Raw genomic sequence first — 12,210 nt, 5'->3', positions numbered from 1 at the left:
GATTTTGTGATGACTTGGTATCATATTGTACCAAAGGGTGCTAAAACGGGTGTGATTTACACCTGAGCACCCAGGAATTGCAAATAGCTTTGCTTTATATATACCTGAAGGTATGCTGAGGGGAGTAGTTTGGTGACAATATTTCTCAGGTTCTTATATTGTTGTGTACTGGGCCACACAGGGTAAGACAGTATCTGAGTTGCAGAAGTGAGTGCTACAGAATAGAGGTGAGATATCACTTCTACTCCTGAGAGCTGGCAAAGAGAGGTAGAGGGGAGAGTGTTTGTCCTGGACCTTGAAGAACTGGTTGGATTTCTCCTGATGGGGAATGGGTATCTTAAAGCTGAGGGGAGTGGAGGGTGGGTGGATGGGTGGGGGCTGGGAGGGGTGGGTGGATGGGTGGGGGGTTGAGGGGGAGGTGGGGTCAACAAGTATGAAGCTGGTGAATAGTCAGAACACAGTGCCTGGAGGGAGAGGCATGGGAGATCAAGCTGGGATGGTAGAAGAGAATTTCACCTTAATAAATTTTGACTAGGTAACGTGTTTTCTTATCAAAGGAGTAACATTTATGTTACTGGAATTTTAAAAACATTTCCACCTTTGAGAAAAACAAGTATAGCGGTAAAATGTGAAAATTTACTGTTTTAAAAAATTCAAGCAATATAGAGACTTGTGCCCATATTTTATGTTTACCAGTTGAACGTTAATTTTTAATAGAATGAGAAAAGCAATCAGTTAGTTAGAATTCAATTGGGAAGAATGAAATCTAGGTTTAAATCCTGAGGATTATCTGCAACTATATTCTTACTAGTGTGCTTTATTGAAAATGACCTTAGTAGTCTAAGACTGAGCTGCCAGTTACTGTCGATAAGGCATACACCTTAAATGGGTTAAGGCTCAGTGATAAATTTGTAAGGCTTCATTCATATGCTTGTGCCTTGTTACCAAAAAGGCCATTGGTAGTCATGTTTTAGGTGTCCTCTCTTGGGCCACAGAGTAAAGTGATGCTAATTGAATGGTACTTATTTACCCAAGTAGTCTCTAAGATTTGCTACTATTAGGTGTAATGAGAAGATATGTGACCATTCAATATCTGTTTTCACAGATGATAAACTATGTTTAAAGAAATATAAGGGATTAAAAAATGATGGCATTTAAAATCCAAGGACTTTACTGTGGTCGAATATTATCTGGTCTCTGCTTAACTCCCCAAATTCATCTCCTATCTTCTCTGCCTCTTCATTATGAGTCAGCCACACTGGCTTCTTTTTTGTTCCTTGAACATACCAAACTTGCTCTTTTCTCACCTTTATTTCTTGGTGTTTCCACTGCCTAGAATGTTCCCCCTCCAGCTCTTCATATTTCAGGTCAACATTACCTCCTCAGTGAGGTCTTTCTGATCACCCTTTTTTTTTTTTTTGGTTACTTCACTGTCTTTTGTTTTGTCCTTTTTCTTAGTACCTGAAATGAACACATTTGTTTCCATTTCTTTCTTTCTTTCTTTCTTTCTTTCTTTCTTTCTTTCTTTCTTTCTTTCTTTCTTTTTAAGATTTTATTTATTCATTTGACAGAGAGAGAGACAGCCAGCGAGAGAGGGAACACAAGCAGGGGGAGTGGGAGAGGAAGAAGCAGGCTCCCACCGGAGGAGCCTGACCTGGGGCTCGATCCCAGAACGCAGGGTCACACCCTGAGACAAAGGCAGACGCTTAACGACTGAGCCACCCAGGCGCCCCTCCATTTATTTCTTATCTTTTTTTTTTTTTTTTTTTACTTCCATATAAGCTCCGTGAGGGTTAAGATACTGAATGGTGAAATCATTCTTGCTCTTTACGATTCAAACAGTCATGAAGAAGTTGGAACCCTCATGCAATGCTGGTAGACTGTAAAATGGTGTGCAATCTCTTTGGAAAACAGGATGACAGTTCCCTCAAAATGTTAAACATAGAGTTACCGTACAACCCAGCTTTTCCATTCATAGGTATATACCCAACAGAAATTAAAACCTGCCTGCACAAAAACTTGTACACACGTTTATAGCAACATTATTCATAAGCAGAAAGTGAAAGTGCAAATGTCTATCAACTGAACAAATAAATGAGATGTATTTATACGATCAAATATTATTTGGCAATAAAAGAGAATACACTGATACATATCACATTATGGGTCAGTTTTAAGGTCGTTATGCTAAGCAGAAGTCAGCTCAAAAAGACCACATTATATATGATTTGTATGAACTGTCCATAATAGGCAATCTATAAGAGAATGAGGATAGATTATGGTTTCCTAGGATTGGGGGATGAGGGGGCAGTGGTTACAGGGGCATGGCTTGGGGTGACTGCTAATGGAGATAAAGGTTTCTTTTTAGAGTGATTTGAAATGTCCTAAAATAATCTAATAGTGACAGTGATTGCAGAACTCAGTAAATAACCTAACCATTGAATTCTACTCTGATTATATCAACAAAACTTAAAAAAAAGATTGAAGTAATAAAAAGCATATTTTGTCTTTACATTTTATATTTATCATTTGGATGGTAAGCATTTAAAAATATTAGTGGAATAATTTAACACTGCAGTTTAGCTCCTAGATAGTCCAGGAATTTAGCAAGTGTTCAGTAAACAGCTGATGAAGGAGGTTAACCTATACAGAACATTATGATATGACGTATAGTGTGATAAATGCTCAGAGGGAACTAAGCCAAGGGTTATATGGGTTTGAAGTCCTCCAGAATATCACATCTGGATTCACGTGAAGTGAATGGGGAAAGGCCTCCTGTAGGAGGCAACATTTGAGATGGGGTTTGAAGTCTGGTTAGGCTTTTGCTCGTGGAGATGATGTAGTGGAAAGCAAGGCAGGAGCAGAGGCACATTAACAGTTGCTAGCACATTTTGGCTGAACTGAGGGTACAAGTAGGATAGGAATTGGAAATAAGTCTGCAAAAATAGATTAGGGCCTGCAGCAGACAATGTCAGTGCTGTCAGATCGCTCGTGTCTTTATCATCCCCCCCAACCACTAGTATGCCTCCAGTGGTGCTTCTCTATATGCAGAGAGCTGGAAGTGCTAAGGGGTTTATCCCCTTACCCCTAACAACTCTCCACTTAATACTGTCCAGTCAAGAGAATAACTTTGAAGCAGGGACTTCGATTTGTTCCCTTCTGTACCATCAGTACCTAGAACAGTGCTTGGCAGTCAGAGAATGTTAAAATATTTGAATGAATGGATGAAAACCAGGAAATTGGGGGAAGGTCTATTCAAAGTGAAGTTTATTTTACAGATCCCCTTAACTATTCCAGAGCACCTGGATAGGAAATTCTGGAAGGTTCTGATTGTGAAGGTCTTTGAATTTGGAGATAAGGAATTTACTTAGCTGGGAGAAGGGATTTCTAGTAATATAAGTGTTTTGATGAAATTAATTTGGTAGCAGTGTGCAGGATGAACTGGAGGATGGAAGGATTGTGTCTGTAGTGTCCACTCTCATCTTCCCATTCCTGTTCCTGCTCCTACTCTCCCTCTGGGTTAGGCCTTAAATAAGGTGGAGTGTCTCCACAAGTACAGAAATCATCTAATAGCTCTCCTTGTCTCTATTCTTTCCTTAAATAGGGTGGTAGCAGCAGAATACAAAGGATCAGATAAAAAAAAGGTAAAGTGGAAGAAAAAATTGAGGATGTCAGGAAGTAAATACTTCTAAAAGAAATAGGGAGGTTACAAAGTATAGTTTTTTGTTTGTTTATTTGTTTTTTTGAGAGAACAGGCAATTTTTGCTTCTAGGGTTGGTCAGACAGTAAACTACTATTGTCCACTTGTGTGTGTATGAATGTGTGGCTTTTTGAATACTAAAATTGTACATTGAATTTAGAGACAAATTTAAGGCTGTGAGACTGCCACCCTGTGGACAGTATAACTTGGACTTAATATCATCAAGAATTCTAATAAAACTTCATTCATTTGAAATTCACTATTTTAGAACTCATTATGGTTCTATGTCGGTATATGTGGGTTATGGTAATTAAATGGAAAGTTGAAATTTATTTTTTGAGGCTTTTAAATAAAGGAAATTTAAAATACAATCGATAGCTTTAAAAAGTTGCAAAGAAATTTGAGAAAGCTTTTTAGATACTTCTTTGCTCCAGAAATTTCCTATCAAAGAGTGTGTTTTTTAAAACATCCTGGCAGGGATGCCTGGATGCCTCAGTTGGTTGAGGATCTGCTTTCAGCTCAGGTCATGATCCCAGAGTACTTGAGATCGAGCCCGGGGCTGCTTCTCCCTCTTCCTGGAGCTCCCCCCCCAAAATTAATAACTCTTAAAAAATAAACATCGTGGTATGTTGTAAAATAGTCTTTTTTTCCCTTCTATTGTACTAATTTTTTTCATCCTACATTATAGTGCATATGGTACTGTTTTTGACAGTTGTAGCTCTTGAGAAATATTTGAAAACTCTCCACCCTCCCCCTTTTCTTTGCTTAAGTGAAAGTGACCTTCCCTTCTCATTTTTTGTAAAGTTGAATTTTATTGTTAGAAGTTCTCCAGGCTTTGATAAATTGCCTTAAGTGTATTTATGTAAACAATTTGGATTTTATTCGATGTTACTTATTTAGAAGGGCAGTCTGCTCACAAATTAAACTGGTAAACTAGCTTGAATCACGATGAAATAGTGATTGTGAAAGACTTACGTGCTCTCTGCAACTCAGGAAATGGTTCTGTCTAGAACTTGACAAAATAAAACTTTCCCAGCAGAAGAGCTGTTTACGGCCCAATGTTGTAAATGGCTTGTGTTCCCTGAGGTGTCAGGAGGGGTGGAGTAGCCAGTTAGCGCTTGAAATTTGTGTTAACAGTAAAGCAGAAGTGGGCTGAAGCAGCATTCTGAGGTTAGCAATTGTGCATTCTTTATGAATGTGGTGTCTGAGGAGGAGAGTGGATGAAGTACCAGCTGGACCCCTAGCCCCTTAAGTTACCTGATACTTCATCTTAGGGACCTTACATTTGGGTAACAAAGAGATTTTCAAATGGAATATTAATGATTTTAAGTAATTAAATATTTCTTTGAGTTTTACTCAAAAGTGTAGCATGACACATGATGATATACTTTAAGTGGTTTCATTTTATTTAACCTTTTCAAAGTAAATGAATGGGACTGGGGTGACTTTTATAAGGTTTTTTTGCAACATTTTTATCTTATATTCTATAGTTGATGATTACATGAAGTAGACTATGAATGGTGAAAATGCAAATGTTTATCTAGGTTTATAAGGTACATTGCTGGATAGAAAACAGTATTATTTAGATATTGTTTAAGGTATGGAAAGTAACTTTCAACTTACTCATGGTTCATTTGCTCCTTTCCTAAGTATTGGGACAAAGAGCCGGTAAAGTTAGAGATGTATTTATGTTTTTTAATCTTTAGTGGTTTCATTATCATACTTTTTTTTTTAAGATTTTATTTATTTATTTGACAGAGAGAGACAGCAAGAGAGGGAACACAAGCACGGTGAGTGGGAGAGGGAGAAGCAGGCTTCCTGCCGAGCAGGAAGCCTGACATGGGGCTCGATCCCAGGACCCTGGGACTGTGACTTGAGCCAAAGGCAGACGCTTAACAACTGAGCCACGCAGGCACCTCTATCATACCGTTTTTAAAACTGTAAATGACATTGTACTTATATAAAGAAAATTTTAGTTTGCTCTTTAGCTTGCCCTTTGTTATTGTACAGGAACTGCCTTTTTATGCTGGGATGGTGACTGTTTTAGGATTAATGGCAGTTAGTGTTTCCTTGTACTTTTCACACCTGGGTTCATTTTCACAAACATAGATGTAAAATATTTTGCTCTCTGAAAATTAATTTCAGTATAGGTGACTTGAATTTTGATAAAGGAATAACAACTGTTTCGTAAGCTTTGTGTGCGTACCTGTGTGTGCAAATTTAAAATTTTATTTTTGAATGCAGACTACTCACTATGAAATAAATAACTTTGATTTAAACTTTTTGTTTTATTTTAGATCTCTGGAAGGGTACTTAGCTAGTGACTTCTATGTCTAGATGGTCCTTCTATATGATCTTAAATATTTATTTGTAGTTTAATCTTTTAATTTAGTTAAACTTTCTTTTGGATTTAAAATCCCAAGACCAAGATACATTTCTGATTTAGGATGTGTTGATATATTGCTTTGTGTATAGCTTTTTATCTGTTTCCAGATTTAATTAAACATTTAATTCAAACTTTCAAGGTTGTAATGAGATTTGTTTTACCCTAGCTTTCCTGACATCTGTATTTGTCACTGATACTCCCATATGCCAGGGGACAGAGATGACCCTGTTAACTGGGAAGGTTAGGGCCCTGCTGCTCAATCACCCACTGAGTAGGGCAGGCACTGACCCCGTTGTAAGAGATGAAGTAGGAAAGAAGGGTGTGACAGGAAGAGATTGACTGCAGACCGAGTCCCAGCACTCTGGGAAGGTACACAGGTGTGCGTAAGGGTGAGGGGAAGTGTCATGATGGAAGGCAGAACATAGGCTTAAGGGATTCCAAGCAGGCAGTTGGCATCAGGGAATTTCAGATATGAGTAGGAATGCCATTTCTTTATTTGCTTTCCCTTGGTTGTTTTGTTTTGTTTTGTTTGTTTTTGCCACTGCACATGAACCTCTTATTGTTCCTTAAAATCCTGTCTCTTTTCCATTTTCATTATCTTCTAGAATGTCTTGCGTTTGTTTATAGTGCATGTTTTTTTTTTATATAGTGCATGTTTTAAGGGGGCTTTTTACCACAACTTTGTAGGAAAAAGAAAGCCCATAAAGTTTATATAAAAGCAAAACCGCACACATTAGAATGGCTGCTATTAAAAAAAAGACAGGAAATAACAAGTGTTGGAGAGAATGTGGAGAAATCAGAGCCCTTGTATACTGCTCATGGAAATGTAAAATGGTACAGCCAATATGGAAAGCATTATGGTGGTTCCTCAAAAAAAATTGAAATAGAATTACTGTATGATCCAGCAATCCCATTTCTGGCTATACACCCCAAAGAATTAAAAGGAGAGTCTCAAGGAAACTCTGTATATCCATGTTCACAGCAACATTATTCACAATAGTCAAAAGGTGAAAATAACCCAACTATTCTTCAGTGGATTAACAGAGAAACAAAATGTGTATACATTCAGTGGAATATTTTTCGGTCTTAAAAAGGAAGGATATTCTGCAGTTTGCTACAACATGAATGAACCTGGAGGACATCATGGTAAGGGAAATAAACTAGTCACAAAAAGACAAATACTGTCTGATTCCACTTATTTGTGGTATCAAGTGTAATCGAAATCATAGAGACAGAAATTAGAACGATGATTGCTAGCGGTTGGGGGAAGGGGAGAATTAGGATTTGTTTAATGGTTCTGGAGTTTCAGTTTTGAAGATGTAAAGAGTTCTGGAGATTGGTTGCACAACAGTATGATTATACTTACTGCCACTGAACTGTACACTTAAAAATGGTTAAGATGGTAAAATTTATGTTATGTATGTTTTACCTTAGTTTTTTTAAGGCAAATTTGAATTTATATTTGGATATGCGAGTTCTAAGATTATAAAAACCTCTAATGAGATTGAGGTTATTCATTTGGTGGATATTCAGGTGTTAGGTGCTGGGGATAGAACCATGAAGAAAGCGGACAAGATCTTCATGAAGCTTTCAGTTTAGTGCAGGAGACAGATGCTGATTGAACAAGTAAAAAGTGTGCTTGAATGTTACATGAGTACCAGGGAGACCCCTGACAGAGTAGGTGGAAAGGCTATACCGGAAAGGCTTCTCCAAGAAAATGACATTTAAATAGAGACCTGAAGGATGAGTTAGCAGTGGCTAGGCAGAAGAGGGGAATGGAAAGGGAGGGGAGGCATGAGGGAGTAGCGTTTTGCAAAAGCTCCAAAGCAGGGAGAGGAAGGGTGTCCTTTGGGAGATGAAAGAAGGCCCTGAGGGCTGAGATGTGTGGAAAGTGGCGGGGGTGGGGGGTGGTCGGGGCAGGTATCAGATTATATAAGTCATCATAGGCGTCTGCAAGGATTTTGATTGTTGGGGCGCCTGGGTGGCTCAGATGGTTCAGCATCAGCCTCCGGCTCAGGTCATGATCTCCAGGTCCTGGGATCCAGCCCTGGGTAGGGCTCCTGGCTCAGCGGGGAGTCTGTTTCTCCCTTTCCCTCTGCCTCTCCCTCTGCTCATGCTCTCTTTCTGTATCTCTCTGTCTCAAATGAATAAATTTTTAAAAGTCTTTAAAAAAAGGATTTTGAGGGGCACCTGGGTGGCTCAGTCGTTAAGCGTCTGCCTTCGGCTCAGGGCGTGATCTCAGCGTTCTGGGATCGAGCCCCGCATCAGGCTCCTCTGCTGGGAGCCTGCTTCTTCCTCTCCCACTCCCCCTGCTTGTCTTCCCTTTCTTGCTGGCTGTCCCTCTCTGTCAAATAAATAAATAAAATTAAAAAAAAAAAAAAGGATTTTGAATGTTGTCTTAAGCAGAGATGGCAGGCGTTGATGGGTTTTAAACCAGGGAGTAGGGAGGTAGAATGGAGTAGAAGTAAGGAGAAAAATCCTGTATCTTCTCTTAGGATGTGGCTTTTAAATATGAATCACCTACTTTATCTTGTGATTGAACGACAGAGGGAAAAATGGTTCATTTATGTTTATTCAGATGATATATTGGTTGCCAGTGTGACCTGTTGATGTGGTAAAACTTCAGCAGTGAATTTAAGGGGATTGTCAAGGGCAATTGAGCAGAGATGATGACATTTGGTAGTTGAAACCCCAGAAATGGGTGGATTTGCCCAGGGAGAGTTTGGAGAGAGAAGAGGGCTTTCACTGGAATCTTTAGAACCTTTTGTGTTCAGTGGTGAGGTAGTGGAGGTGGGGCAGAGAAGACCAAGGAAAAGTACTCCAGAATTGGGGGAAAACCGGGAGAGAGCATTTATTAGGTCTAACAAAACAAGTTCCAAAAGCATTAATTGGGTTTTACCCTGTGTGGTCATTGACTTAACAGATTTAGTGGTTTAATAGGGGTAGGATTAGATTAGATTTGAATCAGAATGAGTCAAAGAATGAGTGGGAAGTGAAGAAATGGAATATAGACAAATCTTTGAGGAAGTTTGGCTGTGAAGGGAGTGAGAAAGAATGGTAGATGAGTTTGGGGTTGTCAAATGATTGGAGTTGTTTCAATGGAGAAGTGCGAATTTATAGAATATCTTTTTTGGATCTATGAAATGTTTGAAAAACATATTACACACCTTGCTGATTTCCTAAATAGGATCTACCGAATACAACTACGACTTTCTCACAGACTTAATCTAGGACTGGGACTACATATGTATACAGGGCTGTCAGGCCTGCTGGGGTATGAAGGTCTGTCTGTCACTATACTAACTTGTGGTCATCTGGGAAGTAAAAAATAGAGAATCCTGAGATCCTGAGTCCCACTTAATAAATTTGAACCTTGGGTGTAGGACTCAGGAATGTATGTTTGGACTGTGCACATGTCTTCAGAGAATTCTTATGCATCTGTTCTGTGAACTAGCCTTGGAGAACTGTTGCCCCAAGAATTCTCTATTTTGAAATTTTCTGAATGCTTTTTGATAGCTCTAGCACGACTTACATGAGATACGTATGGCAAGCACTTAGGAAGGAAAGATTTTCAAAGTTTTGTCTTCTAGTATGATTGGGGTAGTGGTAAAAGTTTTTAGTATTTTTAAGATGAAACTAGCTTGATCAGTTTTCCTGATTGTAAAAGTAGTAACATGTTCAGTGTTAGTACTTCTCTATCCACTTTATTTCTTCCCTCCTTGCACTCTAAGAAGCTTGGTGCTTACTCCTACCTTTGTTTGCTCCTTTAAGTTCCTCTACAAACAGTATTCCTCCCCGGCCTCTGCTGCGTATGACTGGCTCCTTATCATTCAGTTCTCAAAGCCGCTGTCCCATTTTCAGAGAGGCTGTCTCTATTTAAAGTAGGTTTTCTTGGTCACTGTGTCACTTTGTTGATTTCCTTCGTATGTGGGCAGGGACTGTGCCCGAACTGTTAACATGAATCTATAGGTAAACTGTATCCTGAGTCTATAGAACAGTGCCAGGCATATAGAAACTACTTAAATACTGAAAAACAAATAATAAAGATCATAAAAATCTTAGCAGTATAAATACTGTTAACTTTTAGTTGATTATTACTTCAGATATTGAAACATGGACCACACGTGCATAAATGTTGATTGTGGCACTGTTTATAACTTGCATATTTCACTTAATTGTATTCTGGAGACTTTTCATGTCTACACCATTTTATACAGATAATCATTCTTAACAGCTGAATAATACAGTATGTTCAGTATGATGAAATACAGTCTCTATAACATCTGATTTACATGACAGTTCTTTTTTTTTGTGAACGATAGTGCTGAGTATCTACATCTTTGTGTATTTTTTTGTTAGAATAAATGCTTAGGATTAAAACTGCTGGGTGAGAGGATCTATGAATTAAAGCTTTTTGATTGTGAAATTGCCTGCTGGAATGATACTCTTTTACTCTCATGAATAGCATATGAGACCGTTTATTTCCCTGGCACCCTCTCTAATCATTTTACTCTTTGCTATTTTAATAGGTGAAAAACGGTATTGTTTTTCTGCTTTAAGGTTTGAGAATGAATATCTTTGAACATTTTCTATTGTGTTTGGCCACGTTTCTTTTTTGAAGTGCATATTCATGCTCAGTACCCAATTTTTCTGTTAGAGTGTTTGTTTCAATAATAGTTTTTTCTCTCACATCTTACTACACAGGTTTTTAAACATACAGCAAAGATGAAATTTTGCTCATGTATCTGCCACTTAGATTTTATCATTATTAACATTTTAGAATATTTGCCTTATCACACATTTATTCTTTTATCTAAAGTAAATTGCAGGTATTAGTACATTTCCATCTAAATACTTCAGCATGCTTAGCATTGATTATAGTTTTCATGATTGTTTAGGGTTTTTTTTCTTTTGAGGTAAAATTTATATAAAATGCATGAATCTTTTTACTTTAAATGTTTTATTTTTTAAAAGATTTTATTTATTTGTCAGAGAGAGAGAGAGTGCACAAGCAGAGGAACCGGGAGGCCAAGGGAGAAGCAGGCTGCCTGCTGAGCAGGGAGCCCGATGCGGGACTCGATCCCAAGACCCTGGGAGCATGACCTGAGCCAAGGTAGACACTTAAACAGCTAAGCCACCCAGGCGTCCCTAAATGTTTTATTTTAATTTAAAACAGAATTGGGTGTTCATCGAATGAGATTTTTTAATTTGAGAACACACACACACGCGCGTGCGCACCAACACACGGGGGTGAGGGGGGAGAGGGAAAGAACCTCAGGCAGACTCTATGCTGAGTGTGGAGCCCGACGCAGGGCTGGATCCCGACCTGAGATTGTGACCTGAGCTGAAATGAAGTTGGGCGCTTAACTGACTGAGCTACCCAGGCGCCCCGTGTATCAAGATAGTGATGAAGAGGCCAAGGCTGTCTTCTGTCAGAGTGAACCCACTGCAGCGGCTCCCACTGTAGCATTTTTCTTACGCACCCGCAAGATGTTGCCTAATAGTTCTAGTTTTGATTTTGTAAGTGGAGCACGAACTTTATTTTTTGTGAAGTATTTGCTGAGTTTCAGCATATGTATTTGGCTGTGGAAGCCAAACCCAAGACTAGCTTTTGTTTTCTTTTCTTTTTTTATAGGACTTTTGGTCACATTTTCCCCTTGTTTTTCCTTTGCCTTAGCTTTGGTTATAGTGGTTTTAAATTTTTATGTAGTCAGATGTCATCCTTTTCCTTATCTTTTTACTGCCATTTGTGTCATACATAGCAAGACATTCCTTACCAAATAATATACAGATGTTTATATTTTCTTCTGGTGCTTTTCCTTTTCTTACATTTGAATATCTATTTGGAATAATGTGGTATAGGGATTTTTAAAAAAAGATTAGCAGTGGTTTGAGATCATTAGTAAATACTGTCTGATGAACTGTCTTCCCTTCTGTATGTCTTTTTCTGCAACAAAATAGAATTTAATGTTTTTATTGCTGCCATTTTTTAATAAAGACTTAATTTTTAAGTAATCTCTACATCCAGTGTGGGGCTCAAACTCACAAACCAAGACCAAGAGTCACATGCTCCACTGACTGAGCCAGTCAGGTGTCCCTGATGTCATTTTTTATTATAATCTAT

The 12,210-nt window shown here is 38.5% G+C and overlaps 1 protein-coding gene across 3 annotated transcripts in view; it reads left to right on the top strand.

Moving 5' to 3' along the window:
• ELF1 (E74 like ETS transcription factor 1) overlaps positions 1-12,210 on the top strand; it is a 102,160-nt gene that overhangs the window by 2,471 nt on the left and 87,479 nt on the right. The window contains exon 1 of one of the 3 annotated variants that reach the window (XM_057308253.1): positions 8,468-11,199. The exons of the other annotated variants lie outside the window; for them this stretch is intronic. The gene's annotated coding sequence lies outside the window, so the exon portion shown is untranslated. Of the gene's footprint in view, positions 1-8,467; positions 11,200-12,210 lie in introns of those variants that run through there. 3 annotated transcript variants of the gene reach the window in all.

The sequence above is a fragment of the Ursus arctos genome, unplaced genomic scaffold (genome assembly GCF_023065955.2).
Source record: "Ursus arctos isolate Adak ecotype North America unplaced genomic scaffold, UrsArc2.0 scaffold_10, whole genome shotgun sequence".
In the NCBI taxonomy this organism is placed as follows: domain Eukaryota; kingdom Metazoa; phylum Chordata; class Mammalia; order Carnivora; family Ursidae; genus Ursus; species Ursus arctos.
Note: the sequence above shows the minus strand (reverse complement) of the source record. Positions and strands in the feature narration are given on the sequence as shown.